The sequence below is a fragment of the Zalophus californianus genome, chromosome 1 (assembly GCF_009762305.2).
Source record: "Zalophus californianus isolate mZalCal1 chromosome 1, mZalCal1.pri.v2, whole genome shotgun sequence".
In the NCBI taxonomy this organism is placed as follows: domain Eukaryota; kingdom Metazoa; phylum Chordata; class Mammalia; order Carnivora; family Otariidae; genus Zalophus; species Zalophus californianus.
Window position 1 is genome coordinate 88615265 of NC_045595.1, and position 20531 is coordinate 88635795.

Here is a 20531-nt window from a genome sequence, read left to right on the forward strand (position 1 = left end):
ACACATGAGATAGTGTGAATGATGCTGCATGTGGGCCTTGACTTAGATTCGTTATGTTAAAGCATTGCCCTGTTTGTCTCCAGATTCTGGCCACTGTTAGAACTAGAGGTAGATGATCAGCTTAGAGGACAAATGATTCATTATTTCAATTGTTCTTTTTACTCAGTAACCAGACTTTCTATTTGCTTTTATGAACTTTTCACTCTACATAGCATTTCCACTTGCATTATTCCAACTGATATGCTAAACAATCTTAGAAGGCAGGCAAGAAAGATACTGGTTTAGAAATAAGGAACCCAAGGATCAGTTTCAATTAATAAGTGGGAGGACTGGGACTCAATCCCAGGTGTGTTTAGCCTTCAAGTCCGTGCTCTGCCCACTGCACAACATGACAGGTGCTTTGAAGAGTAGATTGATGGTTTGACCAATATGCAAAGAAAATTAACAGTCTCCATGTTCCATGTTCTTAACCTCGGAGCATGGAAACTGTTATTCTCCTCTCCACCTCTTAACTTCAGAGCATTTTCCTCCAAACTCTCTTTGCACAAAACTTTCCTGACTTTGCCATGGTTGTGAAAAGGGCTAAGGGTGCTGTGATGGAGGACTGCCCTGGCACCATGAATTGCTTTTTTAAGTACACACTCAAAGGGGTGCCTTGGTGTATCAGTCATTAAGCATCTGCGTTCGGCTCAGGTCATGATCCCAGGGTCCTGGGATTGAGTCCCACATCAGGCTCCCTGCTCAGCGGGAAGCCTGCTTCTCCCTCTCCCACTCCCTCTGCTTGTGTTCCCTCTCTCGCTGTGTCTCTCTGTCAAATAAATAAAATCTTTAAAAAAATTTTAAAAAATAACACACTCATGGAGACAGATAGATGGGCTATGCCTGCAGTCCTTCTCTACCTCCTGACAGGTAGGACATTGGAAAGGGGGTTGGATGCACTTTCTTTCTCAGGCCCCTCTCTCCAACCTCTTCAACAGGGCATTGATGATTAGCTTCTGGCAGATAAATGAGCAAAGGGAAAATAAGAGGGATGGATGAAAATTGTCTTTATAATCAATCTACGCATTCAAAAGACAGGATACCATGCTGATACCAAACAGAAACAAAAGCATGAACTACATTACCCATACTGTGTTTCTGGTCTAAAGTCAGGCCTGCCTGGCTCCCACCAAACACAACTGCTTCACCCTATAGCAACATCCCTTTGACCCTTCAGTTGCCAGCCTGTCCTAGGACAAAGCCAGGTCTGAGCCAGGAGGTTATTTAAAGCTCTTGCTTAACACTCCATGACCCAGCTTTGTCACCCTAGATTGTAAGGTAGCTCTGGCCTTAAACTCTGTTTAGGTTATAGAACTCCTCTTTCCTAAATCAAGTGACAACCTCATGCCCTAATCTGGTTTTCTGCTCTTTTGCCTGCGTAGATCTCAGTCTCTGTAGGGGCCTCAACCATCTTACCCTTTCCAGGTAGACAGGAACTAGAGCCCAGGTCCTATATTCATAACATCTGGACACATACAATCTTATGAAAGCATTCACTGAAGTGTTGACCACATTGGCAGGCTCACGCAGCCATCTATTCTTGCACTGTGTTGCACCTACCTATTGAGACATCTCCATTATTCCCTGTTGAACCCCACTTCTTGTATCACCCATTATTATGAGACATAATATTGGCATGAATATTGGAATGAAACCCTCTTCTTGTATCACCCATTATTATCATATTACCTAGTGTTTGTTGCCATATTATTTAGATACCATGTTATACACTTAGGCTGCACTTTATTTCCAACTCCCACAGTTAGTTCTGTTCCCTAACTGGGAGTTCATCCCAGTAAGCAGGTAATCCCAGCACTGGTCTCATCCCAGTCAACCTTACAACACTGTTCTCAGCAATATAAAAACACCTAGCACAGAAGAAGGTCCTTTGCCATTAAGGTAATATTTGTCAATCTTCAGGGAGCTGAGAAACTCTATTATATTGGTTTGATTTTATGATACTCCCTTCTCTTAAAAAGGTTTTTCAAATTAATTTTCAAAATAAATTATATTTAGTTACATTTGAAAATAATTCTGTGGCGACCCAGGGTGAAAAAAAATGAAGACATCTGGTGGTATGACAAAGTAGGAGAGTAGGACTCTGTCTTTGAGGTTACTTTTAAGTCAGGATCAAAATGCTGAGTGGGCAAGAAAGTTCTAATAACTTTCTTTCCCAGATCCTAATCAGTAGCTCCAAGGCATATCATACCCCCAAGTACACTCTGACTTCTTTATCAGCCAGAAGGAGAAGAGAGAAATCATCAAATCACCAAGACAAGTGTTCTGAGGGGGTGAGGGTGAAAAAGAACATGAATCATTTATAATGTCTCTTGGCAGCAAGATGAAGACACATCGGAGGAGGCAGAAAGTAACGAGGGCTTTCTGGACACCTGATTTTCTCTCTTCATCCTCCTCAGGGAAATAGAGTAGTAAACATTAAGATACAACAAGAGATTCTTTTTTTTTTAAGATTTTTATTTTTTTTATTTTTTTAAGACTTTTTTATTTATTTATTGAGAGAGAGAGAATGATAGAGAGCATGAGAAGGGGGAGAATCAGAGGGAGAAGCAGACTCCCTGCTGAGCAGGGAGCCCGATGCGGGACTCGATCCTGGGACTCCAGGATCATGACCTGAGCCAAAGGCAGTCGCCCAACCAACTGAGCCACCCAGGCAGCCAAGAGATTCTTTTTTAGACTTCAAGAGATAATTCAACAGCTAATTCAATAATAGAAGAATTTTGAAAGTGATACACAATATTGGAGAGAGGATACTTTTTCAATCACTTGCATACATTGCTGATGGGGTGCATTTTGGAACTTTCAGTCTGGAAAAAGAAACACTTTCTGTAGTATGGATCAAGAGCCTTTAGAAGTTAAAAATCCCTAAATCAGTACTTCTAAGAATCTATCTAAAAGAATAATCAGAGATGTAGACAAAGAATGTTCATAAAAGCACTATTTATAATAAAGGAAAATAAAAATGGCTAAATAAATTAGGACACACCCAAGTAATGAAATGTATGTAGCCATTATAATTCTATTCTAAAAATATTTAACGATGTAGGAAAAGCCAAATACAAATAGTTTATATATTATAATCTTATTTGTACACAAGATTGTGTCTGGAAGGTTAGATCACAGACAATATAAAATTCGTTGACTTCTGTAATGTTCTGATTACAGAGAGTGGCTCAGATACTGGCCAAGCCAAGGAGCAAGGAGCAAGGAGCAAGACCTGCCCTGTAACTATCTGTGTTTTTGGCAGGGACACCCTTCCATGTGGACTCTAAAGGACTTTGACTTCCTTCACAAGATCTCAGATTGCACCATGCAGCTGGCTATTGGAGGAAAAAGAGCAAATCTAATTGTTCTGGTAATTTCTCAGCCACCAGCACAGCTTGAAAAATGGGGCTTTCCTGTTCACAGCCTTGGCCTCACATCTGGCCAGTTTACAATGCTTATTTTTGGAAATACAATGGCTGAAGAAGTTCATGGAAGCAGAAAAGATTTGTTGGTAGACCCAGTTCAGGCAGATATGTAATGTATGATAAACAAGAGAATGAATGACTGAACCAAGCAATCAATCAATTTATCAGTGATACTGAATTCTTGCCACACACCTAAATTATTCAGGGCACCAGGATAAACCTCACACCTGCCAGATTTCTCTCCTGTATCCCATTGAGGTCTCCAGTGACAGGCAGGAATTCACTAGCCATCAAGAATCTCAGGATGCTGACTTATTCCAATTCTGTCCTCTGCCTTCTATCCTAGTCCTTGTCAGATATGGACTCACATATTGGCTGCTCTATTTAGTAGCTAAATTCCACTAGTGCAGGTGTTGACAAATGAACTTTGGAAGGATACCTAAATGCCCTCCTTGCTCTTGCAAGGAACTACAAATTGTCCAGCTGCTGCTAAGGGACCTTCAGGCATCATGATAAACAGCAGGGGTATCACAGAAAATTTGGAAGGTGAAAGGCAAGGCTTACGTTGATCAGAGGTGAGGTCAGGTTCATGGTTATGGAACCAAGTGATCAGAGAATGAAGATCAGAAACTAAAGAAGATCAGGAACAGGCTAAGAGTTAAGAGACAGAGGTGGGGAGAAGCTCCACAGCCACACACAATTGTTTTCTTTTGTTTAATTATTTAGCTAAATTGCCCTGGTATAAAGGGCAAGAAGCAAAGTAGACAATAAACAATGGGGGAGGAAGAGCTGATCAGATACTAATAACTCATTGCTTTATATAGCTCCACAGGATTAGGAAGCTCACCATCAATTATTCTCACTGGCCAGGCAAAGCCTGGACATTAGGAGCCAGCTATGGAGAAGTGAGCAAATATGCAGATGGAGACCCTGGGGGAAATCTCAAATTTATTCCTTACAGCCGTGAGGCCCTGGTGGCTTCCCTTATCTATATGCAGTGTCTGATTCTCAGTCATTACTCAGGAGAGGCTTGCTGGGAATTGTGTATGTGTGTGTGTGTGTGTTTGCAATGTTATGATGCTAACTGGGACCTCAGAAGAACCACCCACATGATTTCATCTTTGAACATTTGAAAGGGATGGGGATTGGGTGGGATATACTTGACTTGGAGCTACAGAATTAATAGCACTTCAGGCAGCCGTGGAGATGAAGTACGTTCTCCCCAATCCTCTTATGGACTATATTCCTTCTAGCTCCCCCTTCACCAAACATCACCTTCTGTTTTCTGATTCCCAAGAGCAAGGGTTGGTTGTGTCCAGCTCATCTTTGGAGCCAAGGCCATGTTATAAGTCTGGCAAGCCTATGGATCCGCTGAAAAAGTAGCAAACTAATATCTTGTAGAACCTTTTAAGAATGTAAACAAGGTGAAATATGTAAATGTACCTAGCATATGTTGGGCATACAGACATTCAAAATGTTGTTTTGATTTCCCTTTTCTCCCTCCTATAGTGAGCCAAATTAAATTTTAAGTCTTTGAATGTTCCTCAGTACATAATTCCTAGTACCTAGCTATTTAGTGATGTTAATAATTGCCTGTCTCTCCCATACCTCTCTCTGGGTGAAACTGCTCATCTAAAATCCCATGACACCCTCCTCCTCATTTTCATAGGTGTTCAGAACATGATAGGTACCTGTTCCTTTTACAGATAAGGAAATTTAGGCACAGAGAGGTTAAGTGAACTTTCCCACACAGTCAGTAAGTGGCAGAGCTGGGATCCAACAAAGCCAAGATCTTTTCTATTTTAATTGCACCGTGAAAAAAAATGTCCTGAATGGTGGTAAAATACTAATATTACAGAGAAAGAAATGTCATCTACCCTGGCACAAAAAAAGCCAAACCAAAATAATCAGAACCCCTAGTTAATAGATGTTAAAATTTGTATCCATGGATAGCTTCTGACAGGACGACTGCTGATCAAGGGAAAGTCTCCAGGAGAAAGTTGTTGCCTGAAGAAGATGAAGAAAAAATATAATCACAAAGTGTGATATCAGAGTTCCAAATCCATGGCGAGTTGTTAAATCACACCTAGTTCAGCTTCTGGAATTCCAAAGTTTATAAAACACTATTGTTTGTTTGTTTGTTTTTTTCCAAGGCAGAGTAGTTCAGAGAAGGGATAAAATAAAAGAACATTATTTATCAGGGTTCAAATGTACTATTCTACTTATCATATTATGAATTCACACAAGGCTTTATAAACAATGAAATTAATCATTGCCTCCCACTTGTTCCATCAAATCAATATGCCACAGATAAGTATCAATTCAATTTCTTTCTTTTTGAGGTTGTTTCCTCAATCAGGGAAAACTGACACACTAATTTTGGACTATCTGTAATCTTCTCTAAGTGAGAAGTAAGCTGATGACTGTGGCTGGGGAAAGAAAAAACAACCCTTGTGTTCCAGTAGACATTTAGATATGTCCAGAGAAAGAAATGCTCAGTGTGCCAATGGCCTTTGAGTTGCATCCATTGGCTGAGTCTCCAGAGCTTCAGCGAAGATGATGCCTCTGAATATATTGAAAGGTGAACTGGACAGCTGATGAAAATTTGGGGCTTAATTTAGGGAAAAGTATATAGAAAACTACATAAGCAAACAAAGGACAATTTCACTGTAAAAAAAAAGTGCAAAATAATTATCTTGTATTGTACATGACTCCATTGTAAATTATGTACATTGTCACAAGGTAAACCCTGAGAATTAATCTAACATATTATGGTATAACGATAGTAGGACAGGAGAGTGGGAAGTATGATGGTAGGAGAATGGGGTTTGAAAGGGAATTACATCCTCTAAAGTTAGAAAGTCAATAGATAATACCTAACAGAAGGATGTTACTAAAAAGTATGGTGGTAAATACCAAAAGAATCCACTGAAAGACCAGGGTGCCTGGGTGGTTCAGTCAGTTAAGCATCCAACTCTTGGTTTCAGCTCAGATCATGATCTCATGGGTTGGGAAATAGAACCCCACATTGGGCTCCTTGCTCAGTGAGGAGTCTGCTTGAAGATTCTCTCCCTCTGCCCTTCCCCCCATGCACACGTTCTCTCTCACTCTCTCTCTCTCTCAAATAAATAAATCTTAAAAAAGACAGAAAGAGAGAGAGAATCCACTAAAAGAGATGAAAATGGTGGCCCTTTAGGAGGGAGGGAAAAAAACTGGAGTGAGGGCTAATTTTTCATATCAAATCTTGTAACACAGTTTGACTCTTTAACTCCTTTGCATGCAAACATTTAATGAAAATGAATGCTTTAAAAATGGATTTAAAAAGAGTTACTTATGATGGAGATGATTCGATAAGCAGCACTTAAAACAAAATGACTAGGAAATAGGTTGATATGTCCATAAACCCAGATTTAACATAGTGTTCCTGAATAATACTTACAAATAGTTAATGAGGTGGTTTGAGATACCCCTGCAATGAAATGGCAGTCAACTCATCTCATTCCATTCAAATAAAGACCTTAAGAGAAGTATCTTCAAGATCCTAAAAACCAAAGTACAAGGAAATTAAAATGATCAGGAAGAAAAGGCTTCTTCCCAGTGAAATCTTTACTCACTTTCTATATTTCAATATAACCCTTGCCTTCTAGGTCACACTAATCAGAGGGAGAATCGTGAAGAACTGGGTAACTATTTCAATTACCTCAACCCTGAGAATCCCTGCACCCCAAACCTCCAAATTCTTTATTTTCCCAAAGTGGAATCTGAGATTCCTCAGTGAACATTAAAAGTTTCCTACAGAGGACATAGGATGCAATAGAAGGAGCACAGGCTTTTAGATCAGATCTATTTTGGTCAGAATCCCAGTTCTACTCTTAATAGGTGCATGATCTTGGTAAAATTACTTAATCTTCTTAATCACAGTTTCAGTGTCTAAAAACATAAGGATAAAAATCCTTACCTTGCTCAATGATTCTCAAGATCATAGAGCTCATTTTTCTAAAGCCCATGGCTCATAGCTGGTTCTCTAGTAACTTTAACTAATGTTATAATTATTATCCTTGTTGTAATAATAATAACCATCATTATTACTACTACTGTTGCCAACGGTGTCATATCCAACACCCTACACAGTGACTTTACATAGCAGCTGCTGCTTTTGTCTCCTTCTCCAAGGACTCTGACCTTGCTGAGAACACTGGTGTTATCTATGCCATTTCTGCCCATTGGGGTGAGGGTTGGTCTCACCACTGTCACCAGCAGCTTTATAAGGCTTCTTATAAGGTCACATGTTTTTCAATTTTCCTAATTCTGCTCATCTGCTTTCAGATGCTTGCCTCTCCCTGTCACAGCTGATCCTTTTTTTCCCTTCTTTTTAACTTCAGGTTTGTGACTTTCCATACAACTTGTGGAAAACCCCACTCTCTATATGGTGGGACCTGGTAGGAAGCCAGCCCCTAGGTCCACCATGAAACCATCTCCTTTCAAGGCCTTCCCCAAGAATACTCCTTGGGTGCTACATTTTGTGGTCCTGTCAACCTCCATCCCCTTCCCAGTTGAGACAATCCCTTTCTTTCAGGGCCCTCAAGGAAATTCTCTCTCTTCTTTCTTATTCCTCCTGAGACATTGAACATTATAATTTCATTAAGTTTGGGCTTTCACAGAGAAGGAATAGTTTTCTCCAAAAACTTCAGCTTTGTGCCCTACAGAACCCCAGTTTACAAGGAATTACAAAGAGCCTGGATACTGTCTTGAAATAGAAATGGGAAAGACCAAAATAAAACTAATATCTCAATCATTTTGCCAAGTGTATTTTTGTTAACATCTATATGTATAAGTTCTCTTGGCATTTGAAGAAAATATGACCACTATTTCTAGGGTGTGGTGTGAAATTTCCTTAAAGGCTTCTTTTGACAAGCCGCAAATCTATCTTAAGATGAGATGGTGTGTGTCTTAGGTAGGCTTTTCCTAAGGTCTTCCAAGAAGAAGATTCTGAGATGAGGATTTATAATAAAGTATTTTTAGGAAAAATCATCTGGGCTGTGGGGAACTGAGAGTTGCAAAAAGTCAAATTTAACCTATAGTTTAACATATCCTCTCTTAGCTCTTCAGTAAAGTATGGCATCCACACAACCTAGAGTGGTGCAGGTTGAATACAGTGTCATCAGCAAGGGGGGGGGGGGGGGTAAAGGATATGTTATTTATTCCTCATCCACTCTTCTGATGGACCCATAGTGAAAGATACTTATCCCTTCAAGGGGACTGTCCCAGGGGGTTCCACAAGGGACCATCTTCAAAGAAAGAGGACCCACATCAAATAGAGTGTTGGATGAGCAGTTAGTTATGTGGAGGAATCCATACTTAAACACAGTACAGACTGAACAGTAAATACAACCACAAAGCACTTCATGATTTGCTGGCAAGTGGAATGATGATACTATGGCACCATCTCTATTATAGATATGACCATAACTTACTAAAAAATTATTCCCCCTAGAAACATAAGCACTTTCTAGTAGAACCTCTAAAATGCATTTCTAATTAGAACTACGTATCTAGGGCGCCTGGGTGGCTCAGTTGGTTAAGCGACTGCCTTCGGCTCAGGTCATGATCCTGGAGTCCCGGGATCGAGTCCCGCATCGGGCTCCCTGCTCGGCAGGGAGTCTGCCTCTCCCTCTGACCCTCTTCCCTCTCGTGCTCTCTATCGCTCTCATTCTCTCTCTCTCAAATAAATAAATAAATCTTTAAAAAAAAAAAGAACTACGTATCTAGCTTCGGTCGACCTTAAATATCTTGATCAACTGTAGGCCCCTCAATCATTGGAAACAGGTTAACATACTAAGGGAAGAGACAAGAGAGAGGCCAAAATGAAAATAAGAGTCAAAGTGATGTGCTGGGAGACTAAAACCCACCAAAGCTCATATTTCTTTTTAAATAACCCTCAGAATTTTGAGAAAGGAGAAAAGCTACTTAGAATGGAATACCTACCATTCCATTTCCTATGGAGGTTTCAATTTCCCACTTGTAATTAAGCCAATCTGTAAATTCTATAGAGCTCTGTCTTAGGTCCCTATGAATAAAGACAAAATCCAATCCATATTACATGCTCCAAACACCTATCAGATATTGAGTTCTGTTGGTCCTTGAAAAAGAAATGTTGACCAATATTTCTTAGCTGATTTCAAATGATTAACTGCCTTGGCTTGGATATATTCCTGAAAACACTACATTATAACAAAATGATTTTAATCTAGTTCTAAAAAACAACCCCAATTCAATTTCTAGTCAACTGACTTATGAGAGCAGCCTCCTGAAATAATGAAATTTGAGAGCCTAAGTGTGGGAGTGAGGCAAACTCAGTTTCACTGCTGGATTTTGGATTTGTCCTCTCCTACAGAAGCTCTCACCCAGCATTCTGACTTCCCGTTTCTAGCCATCCATCATCACCTGCCAGGAACAGCTCTGAAGACTGTGGGATGGGCCTGAGGCCTGACTAATTAATTCATGATACCAGCATGGAACAAGGATGACTCCCCAAAGAAAAATGTTTGACTGTTCACTTACAGATACCCAGTGCTTGGTGTGTTACAGATATGCAAGAGAAAGTTGGATTCAAGTAAGGAAGAAAGGAAAGAAGGACAGAAGACAGAACTTTCCTAATCTGTTAACTTTCCTTACTGAAAGCTTTCTCACACCTTCTCTCCTCAAACCCCAAGGCTCCTCCCACATCCTTACTCCAGCCAATTCTTTCTTCTTAGTGGAGAAATTTGAAACTATAGAGTAGAAGTTTGGCAAACCCTGCCACCCCTCCTATCTACCATCTCCAATGCCTCATTTCCATCTTCTCACATGCTAACATACCAATTAACCACACTCCCATCTAAAAAAAAATCCCTCCTCTTTGAACTTGCATCTTTGCACCCATCCCCTCTGGACCACTAAAGGATATTGTTCTATCAATTCTCCTTTCTCTCTCCTACATCATCAAATTGCCTCCCTCTATCAAAATGTCTCCATCATATGGAGGTTCCTCAAAAAGTTGAAAATAGAGCTACCATATGATCCAGCAATTATACTGCTGGGTATTTGCCCCAAAGATACAAATGTAGGTATCTGAAGGGGTATGTGCACCCCAATGTTTATAGCAGCAATGTCCACAATAGCCAAACTGTGGAAGGAGCCAAGATGTTCATTGACAGATGAATGGATAAAGAAGATGTGGTGTATATATACACAATGGAATATTATGCAGCCATCAAAAGGAATGAGATCTTGCCATTTGCAATGACGTGGATGGAACTGGCGGGTGTTATGCTGAGTGAAATAAGTCAATCAGAGAAAGACATGTATTATATGACCTCACTGATATGAGGAATTCTTAATCTCAGAAAACAAACTGAGGGTTGCTGGAGTGGGGGGGTGGGAGGGATGGGGTGGTTGGGTGATAGACATTGGGGAGGGTATGTGCTATGGTGAGCACTGTGAATTGTGCAAGACTGTTGAATCACAGACCTGTACCTCTGAAACAAATAATGTAATATATGTTAAGGGAAAAAAAAGAAGAAGAAAATAGCAGGAGGGGAAGAATGAAGGGGGGGAAATCAGAGGGGGAGATGAACCATGAGAGATGATGGATTCTGAAAAACAAACTGATGGTTCTAGAGGGGAGGGGGTGGGAGGATGGGTTAGCCTGGTGATGGGTATTAAAGAGGGCATGTTCTGCACAGAGCACTGGGTGTTATGCACAAACAATGAATCATAGAACACTACATCAAAAACTAATGATGTGATGTATGGTGATTAACATAATAAAAAATTTTTAAAAATGTCTCCATCAGTTTACAAGCATGCTATTTCTCTCATCTTAGAAAGACCCTCTCTAGAAGTTCCCACTTTCCCTTTAGCTGCCACTTCATTTCTTTTCTTATAGCAAAACCCTTTGAAAGTGTTGTTCACACACAGTCTAAAATTCTTCTCTTGACGTTGACGTGCCCCAGGGTCATCTCTTCTTCTCTATTTATAGGCACTATCCTAACAAGTCCATCTAGCCTCATAGATTCAATACCATATATGCAATGGCTACTTCTAAGTTTACATCTTCGGTCCAGAACTTTTTCCTAAATCACAGACTTCAACATCTAGCCACCCATCTAACAACTCCACTTGGACATATACTAGGCATATCAAATTCAACATGTCCAAAACTAAACTCTTAACTTCCTCTCTCAAAACCTACTCCCTCTAAGACTCAATTATCTCAATTAATGGCATGTCTATATTCCCCATCATTTAAGTCAAAAGCTATGGAGTCATCCGTAACTTACCTTCCTCTCACCTCACAATTCAATCCAACACAAATGCCGCTGGCTCTCCCTGAAAAATATACCCAGAATATCTCATCACCTCTCTGAGCAAAAAAAGCCCTGACTGAGTTCCCTGCTTCTCCCCTTGCCCTCTTATAGTCCATATTCAAAACAGCAAACAAAATTATCCTTTGTAAATAGAAATCAAATCGTATTATTTCTCTACTTAAAAAATTCTCCAGTAATTTCCCACCCTATTCGGAATAAAAACCAAAGTCCATCACAATCATTTACAGGTAATTATAAACCTGCCACTTCTCTGATCTCATCTACTTTATTCTCTTCATTTATTCCACTCTCTGGAATCTGCTATTCCTCAACCACACCAGAGATACTCCTACCTCAGGGCCCTTGCACTGGCTGTTCTACCTGGAAAACTCTAGGTAGAGAATATTCTAGAGAATACTTGAGAATATCCCCCCAGAGATCCACATAGCAGATTTTCACTGCCTTCAACTTTTGCTCACAGCACCTTCTCAACAAATTCTGCCCTGACCACTCTGTTTAAAATTGCATTCCCTTCTCCCACCCCCAGGAATCCTACCCTGCATTTTTCCATAGCATTTATCAAATTGTACGACTTATTTATGATGCATGCTGTTTAATGTCTATCTCTTCAATAGTATGTAGGATCCATGAAGACAGGAATCTTTCACTGTTTGGTCCATTGATGTGTCTCAAATCTAGTCCCTAGAAGACTACCTGGAACATGGTAGGTGCTTAATAAATATGTGCAGAAAGAAGGGAGGGAGGAAAGGAAAGGAGGGAAGTGGGGGAAGGGAAGGGAGGAGGGAGGAGAAAAAGGAGGGGAATGGGGGATAAGGAAGGTGGGGGAGGAGGGAGGAGGGAAGGAAGGAGAGGGCACAGCATTTTAGCCATTCTTGGACAACTTCATTTAGTTGCCCTCTCTGGGCATCAGTTTTCATATTGAAATAAATAAGATTTGAAGCAGATGAACTCTAAGATACCTTCCACTTCTACATGCAATGATTCTATGAACTATGTGAATCTAAGGGGGTTCACAAAAGAGGTAAGGAGCATTTGGACCTCATTGTGATTCAGGCCTGGTAGACTATGGCTGAGCCTCCCTCCTTCTTATTCCCAGCCTGCCAAGAAGCTTTCCTGGCTGAGTCACTTCAGCCATCCTCCAGATAATACTGATCTCAGAGAAGCTGGAGTGTCTATCCCACACCACCCCCTGATATACAGGCTACACTACTGCAGTCTTCATGAGATCCTAACACATGTCTCTGCCAAATTTAAGTCACTAGCAATTATCACTTGATGTGCCCTAGATTGTGAAAGCTATAGTTCTGCCTTTGACCCTACTCCCCATTACCCATCTGTTTGCAGCATCCTGTCAGAGCCACTGTGAACAAAGCCCCTGCTCTCAGTAGGCTGCTCACACACTGCTCCATGCCTACAGCAGAAAATGGCCCTGTGAATCTCTCTGCTCTTGGGCAAGGAGACCCTGGAATAGAAGCTGCCACACCTGCTTTTCCCCCAGAGGACAAATGCTATTTCCCAAGAGAAGGATAAAGGCTGAGCTACAGGAAACATGGGATCCTGGCCCTGTGGGACGCTCATTGATACAGAAAGACAAGATCAACATCTGTTGGCTGATTCCATCCCCACTACAGGGGCCAATTAAGAATTGGCATCGAGGATCCAGACAATGGCAAAGTCAGCAAGATACTGTATCACGGTGTGAGGTGCAGATGTATCAGGGAGGCTTCTTAGAATCACCCACAGTCACCCAGGAAAGGAAATATTTCAGCCAGAGTTAGGCTGAGGACTGGATATCACCTACCTTCTCAAACCTTAACCCTCACTGCTTCAACATGAACCACATCACAGAAATCATGTGGTTTGGTAAGTCAGGCCAAAGCATCCGGCATTAGGGGATGTATATTCTCTACCCAAAAACAAGGAAGCATATCTTTTTCCAAGACCAAGTAGCTCATTCACAAAAGACCCACTAAGCAGATCCAGAAAAGACCATGTTCCTAAAGTCTTGTCGAGGGTCAAACTTTCTATGGACAATGAAGATACAGTTAATGCATCTTCTTATAACATCTGACCACTGGCTCCTCAAAGAAGTAGACTGGTCCTTCTGCCTGAAATATCTTCCACCTACTTCTCCACCTAGAAAACTCCTACTCATCCTTCTAGACCCAAATAAAATGTCCTCTATGGAAACTTACCCAATCCTTCCTCAGCCTAAATATACCCACATACCCACACACCCTCCCCTGAATAAATCACCATCTTCTTAAGAATATACTTATCTTGATGAGCACTGAGAAATGTATAGAATTACTGAATCATACTGTACACCTGAAACTAACATAAAACCGTGTGTTAATTATACTTAAAATAAAATAAACCATGTCTTCTCTATAATATCTCCTTTGTTCATAATTTGGTTAGTCCACAAACACCTTAAAGAAATAGGCCTATACTAAAAACACTTAATTGTGATACCTTCTTATCTCATTAGATTCATATTGTATATTTTAATGCTATTATCCAATGAACTATAACAATAAGAACAATAAAAAATACTTTCAAAGCAAACAATAGCTAATACATATGCACATGACAATTTCTCTTTGCTTCTCAAAATTAGCAATTCTCATTTGCTTTTACATAAGGATTTTTAGTCCCTTCCACAAGAAACAACTAAGGAAAAAAAAATTCCAAACAGTGTAGGGGCACCTGGGTGGCTCAGTCAGTTAAGCGTCTGCCTTGGCTCAGATCATGATGTTGGGGTCCTGGGATCGAGCCCTGTGTTGTTGGGCTCCCTGCTCAGTGAGAGTCTGCTTCTCCCTCTCCCTCTGTCCCTACCCCCCCACTCCTGCTCATGCTCTCTCTCTCAAATAAATAAAATATTTTTTAAAATGCCAAACAGTGTAATATAAGGAGACACAACTTCACAGTTGTTCTCCCTACTTTACCTGATGAAAATTACTTTCCTGCTTAACAATTTTCAACTTTACCTCAAACAGAAGCTGCCCACACTTGCCAGGAATATAGATATCAGAGCTAAAGGTGACAATCACATCAATGTTGAATTTTGATTCAAAGTCAGTTTTCAAGCTTTAAATCTCATCTTATGTCACTGCCATTTTGAAGACTGGAGAGAAGAAAAGTGCAGGAATGTTCAGTCCAGCTGGCTGGGGATAATGAGACAGCTAGTTCCTGCAGTAAATTGACATTTGGTGGAGATCTATCAATAGACTTTCATTAGACACTGTGGGTTCAGCCTACGCAGAAGTGAATTTTCTCTAGTCTGGTCCTCACAGAATGTGGAAGAGTCTCCTCTCATGAAGGATACTTCTAAGGAGAAGAGGACTTAGATCATGAATGGAAACCAGATGGCAGTCCATAGAAATGTACAGAATCCAATTAGGAAGTGTTCCTCCAAGCTAGGGGCTGGCAAACTTTTCTATAAAGGGCACATACTAAATATTTTCAGTTTTGCAACACATAAGGTCTCTGTAACAACTACTCAACTCTGCGATTGTAGCATGAGAGCAGCCATAGACAATACAAAACTGAATGGACCTGTGTTCTAATAAAACTTGATTTTCACCAACAGGCAACTAGCCAAAGTTTGTTGACTTTTGCTCAGTATTTCCCAAAGCATTGTAAACATACCACCACAGGTACATGGGTTTACTGGATGACTTTAAGTAACTCACAAAGAAATAGGGTTACTGGAGTGGTGGGGGGTGGGAGGGATGGAGTGGCTGGGTGATAGACACTGGGGAGGGTATGTGCTATGGTGAGTGCTGTGAATTGTGTAAGACTGTTGAATCACAGACCTGTACCTTTGAAACAAATAATACATTATATGTTAAAAAACAAAAAGAAGAAGAAGAAGAAGATAGCAGGAGGGAAAGAATGAAGGGGGGGAAATCAGAGGGGGAGATGAACCATGAGAGACTATGGACTCTGAGAAACAAACTGAGGGTTCTAGAGGGGAGGGGGTAGGGGGATGGGCTAGCCTGGTGATGGGTATAAAAGAGGGCACGTACTGAATGGAGCACTGGGTGTTGTACGCAAGCAATGGATCATGGAACACTACATCAAAAACTAATGCTGTAATGTATGGTGATTAACATAATAAAAAAATTTTTAAAGAAATATTTCAAATTTTAAGTTATGTTTGTGATTTAATGTTTATTAGATACAAATATATAATCACCTTATCAAACTCAATTTCATGGATATTGTTGATTAGGATAAGGCTAAATTTATTTTTTAAATAAAAAAACAAGTTGACTTAAAGATAATAAGTAAATAACACAAGAAAATTGATATTGCAAAAATCTTGTAGGTGATATATGAGTAGCCAAAGCCTGGAAACACTGCTCTAAGCTGCATTTATATCTTCCTCACTAGCACTTCCTCACTAGCACTGGGCCAATAGAAAGGCCACTCAGAAGCCATTTCAGACTTATGGACTGGATTTTCCCACTGGGAAATGTCCAGTGCTCACAGATGATTCACAAGTGTGAACTACGGCCTGTCTTGAAGTCTTTCAATGATCATATGACCATATCTATAATTGTATTTAGAATAAATTTTTTATGTTTTTTAAAATTAAAGAAAAATAGACATTTCCTTTTTTTGTAACTTAAAAAGGAAAAAGTCATTCACTTTATTAAATCACAGAATCTTTGTTGAAAGGGAAATCAAAGATCATTATGTAAAGAGGTATTGAAGGGTTGGTTTCCTTGTGGGAGTGGAGGGGAATAGCTTTTGTTTAGACTTTGAGCTCCCACTATGCCATTTATGAAAATCATGTTTTAGAACATATTATATCTCAAACCACAGAGAATAAAAATAAAAGGTCAGGAAAATAAGATTTTTCTTACTCTTACCTCTTATCCTGGATAGTTAAGCCTTTTGACAATTTTACTCTCAAGGTCCTCTTTGACTTCTGGGTAGAGGCTTAATTCCTAGGTGAGAAAAGTTGCCTTCTTCCTAAAATGAAAGATCAGCTCAGCACGAGTATCAATCTCACTGTGCATTCTCATCGGCGTTTATTATTTGGACTCCTAGACTGAGTGGTCTGAATAAGCAGAGCAGAGGTTTAGACTCAGGAACAAGATACAGCTGGATTCAAACTCTGGTTTGGCCACTGTTTGTCCTACTTTGTAGAATTGTGATAACTAGTCAAGGAAAACTATGTAAAGTCCCTAACATGGTTTCTGACTAGGGCTGTTACATCTAGCAAATAAAAATAAATGCATATTTATCGGGCAATTTTAATCTGTCACAGTGTACCCTTGGGACAAATTTTTAAAATTATTATCTTTGTTAAAAACACAGGACCCGGGACACCTGGGTGACTCAGTCAGTTAAGCACCTGCCTTCAGCTCAAGTCATGATCCCAAGATTCTAGGAGGGAGTCCCATGTTGGTCTCCTTGCTCAACGGGGAGCCTGCTTCTCCCTCTGCCTGCCACTCCCCATGTTTGTGCACTCTCTTTCTCTCTCTGACAAATAAATAAATAAAATCTTAAAAAACAAACAAACAAACACACAGGACCTTTCTATCTGTTCACGGTGTTAGTTTCAGGAAAAATAAGAACATGTCTTGCAATGAGCATGTAGTCAATTACCTTATTTCTTTTCTCAGGAATAAAACTTGGTTATGGATTTATAAAGAAAGGGGAAGGAAAGACTAACTTTGTGTTAAACAAAATGGATTTGGAAAAGAGCACGCAAATTGAGGGGGAAAAGTCATGCTTATTAGAAAAGTGATCTCTGAAAAGGTAATATAGCTACATCCCCTGACTGCAACTTCCTCACAATTTTGCACTGAATCCACATCTGAATCCAGTTCTTGATAGCCCTCTGTGGCTTATTTAAGATGGGGCAGCCCTATAATAGTTAAAGAGGGAGGAAATTAAAGTTCAGGAGACATGTGAAACACTCCACCCATTTTTCCCAGAGTAAAGAAGAGAACCTAGGCTTTCCAGCCAATACCCACATTCACCTCTCAAAGAAGCTATGACAATAGAAGTCATTATTGTTTCTAGCTATGGGACAGCATGTGCTGGTGAAGTTGGTTGCTTAACAATATGTTTTCCTTTTTCCCAGGATGACTGAGTAAAAAGAAGTTAATGTTCTCCACCCCAAGGGTGCATACAGAACAAATGATGCTCTGCAATTGGCTTGTTTTCTAGGATGTTTCTTCTTACAGACTTTCTGAAGATGAATGGCTGATGGTGTGTCTACACCCACTCTGTCAATACAAGATGGCTATGAAAAACAGGAGGAAAGACTGCTCTCGAACCTACTTTGACTGTGAACCTGAAATAGTGAATTATTTGTCTTAACTATAACAAAAATATTCAGATGTGACTTATGTGACCATTTCCAGGCACAGTATTTAAAAAGACAAAAAAAGGGAATAAACCAACCTCTGCTCCCTGTAGTATGGCCAATACATATTCTGAAAAGCACGTTCATTGAAATATAAGTAGATCCTGAATAAACAACAAAAATCAATCTTTCCAAAGCATTGCTGAGCTCACAAGAAAGTAAGGCATAGCACCAAATAGGTCGTGTTAGGTGGAAGGAAGGAGAGGAAGAGTGAGTAAGCTATAACTAGAAAGATGAACAATGAGGAAGATCAAAAACCAGTGTTTCCTTGAGGGAAAAGGTCAAAACTAGCATTAGAAAAGGGGGACTAAACTTCAGGCAAGGTGGGAACTTAACTTAAGTCCTCTATATTAGGCTTACATTCTCAAAAGAAATTAATGTGCTGCAGATCAGTATTCTCACTCACTCCCAGTAGAAACACATATAAGTCCTATCTGGTGACAGCAACTCCAATTGAGGCTCTCAACAATCTCACAGAAGAAGGTCAATTAGATATGATCTCACAGTACAAAACTACCAATACACAGGGAAACAAATCACCATGAAAATATATTATATTATCAGATACAAACTATAAAAACATAAATGTTTAAATAAATAAAAGATAAAACTAAAAATAAACAAAAAAGTCCTTTCTATCAAGAACTGCTGGAATTTAAAAATCAACAAATTAAAGTTTTAGAAATAAAATATACAACTAAAAATGAAAATCCAATTGAGGTATTAAAGATAAACTAGATTAAGATAGCTGAAGAGAGGGACATATGGGTGGTTCAATCGGTTAAACATCTGACTCTTGATTTCAGCTCAGGTCGTGATCTCAGTGTCCTGAGACTGAGCCCTGCATCAGGCTCTGCACTGGGTGTGGAGCATGCTTAGGATTCTCTCTCTCCTTCTCCCTCTGCCCCCCTCCCCTTCTCTCTTTCCCTCTCTAAAAAAAAAGTGTGTGTGTGTGTGTGTGTGTGTGTGTGTGTGTGTGTGTGTGTGTGTGTGTGTATGAGGAGATATCAGTGAACTGAACAGTAAATGATGTTGGAACAATTGGACATTCATCTAAAAAAAAGAATCTTGACCCATAGCTCACACATCATACAAATATTAATCAAAATGGATAATACACTTAAAGGTAAAACTTAACCTTACAAAACCTCTAGAAGAAAATTTTAAAGAAAAATTTTTGTGACATCAGATTAGGCAAAGATTTCTTAAATATAATACCAAAAGCAGAGTTGGTAAGAGAAAAAAATGATAAATTGCTCTTCCATCAAAATTTGTAACTTCTGCTCTACCTTTTAAGTTTTTATTTAAATTCCAGTTAGTTAACATACAGTGTAATACTAGTTTCAGGTGTACAATTTAGTGATTCAGTACTTACACACAGTACGTGGTGATAATCATGACAAGTGCACTCCTTAATCCCCATCACCCTTTTCACCTATCCCTCCACCCCCTTCCCCTCTGGTAATCATAAGGTTGTTCTCTTATAGTCAAGAGTCTGTTTCTTGGTTTACCTCTTTCTCTCTTTTTCCCCCCTATGCTCATTTGTTTTGTTTCTAAAATTCCACATATGAATGAAATCATATGGTATTTGTCTTCTCTGACTGACTTATTTCACTTAGCATAATACTCTCTGCTCCATTCACATTGTTGCAAATGGCAAGATTTCATTCTCTTTTATGGCTGAGTAATATTCCATTGTGTTGTGTGTGTGTATATATATATACACAACATCTTCATTATCCATTCATCAGTCCATGGAAATTTGGGCTGTTTCCATAATTTGGCTTTTGTAGATAATACTATTCAACCTTTTGAAAGACACCATTAAGAGAATGAAAAGATAAGCCACACACTTGCAAAAAATATTTGCAACTTACATGTCTGATACAGGACTTAAATTCTAAATATATAAGAACCACCCTCAAAACTCAATAAGAAAACAACCCCCCCAAAATAGACATACTTTGCCAAAGAAAATATACATATATCAAAGAAGTCATTAGACATCATTATTCAAAATTATTAACTATTAGAAAGCAGAAAATTAAAACTATAATGACATACTACTTCACACACAAAATTGACAAATGAAAAATAATGACAATACCAAGTGTAAATGACAACACACAGCAATGGGAAGATACATATATTACTTATGGAAACTCAGTAGATTACAACCGTTTTGGAAAACTATTTATCAATATCTTACAAAGTTAACATACACTTACCATATGACCCAACAATCCCACTCCTAGGTATTAACCTAAGGAAAATGAAAATTTATGTTCACACAAACACCTACCCATG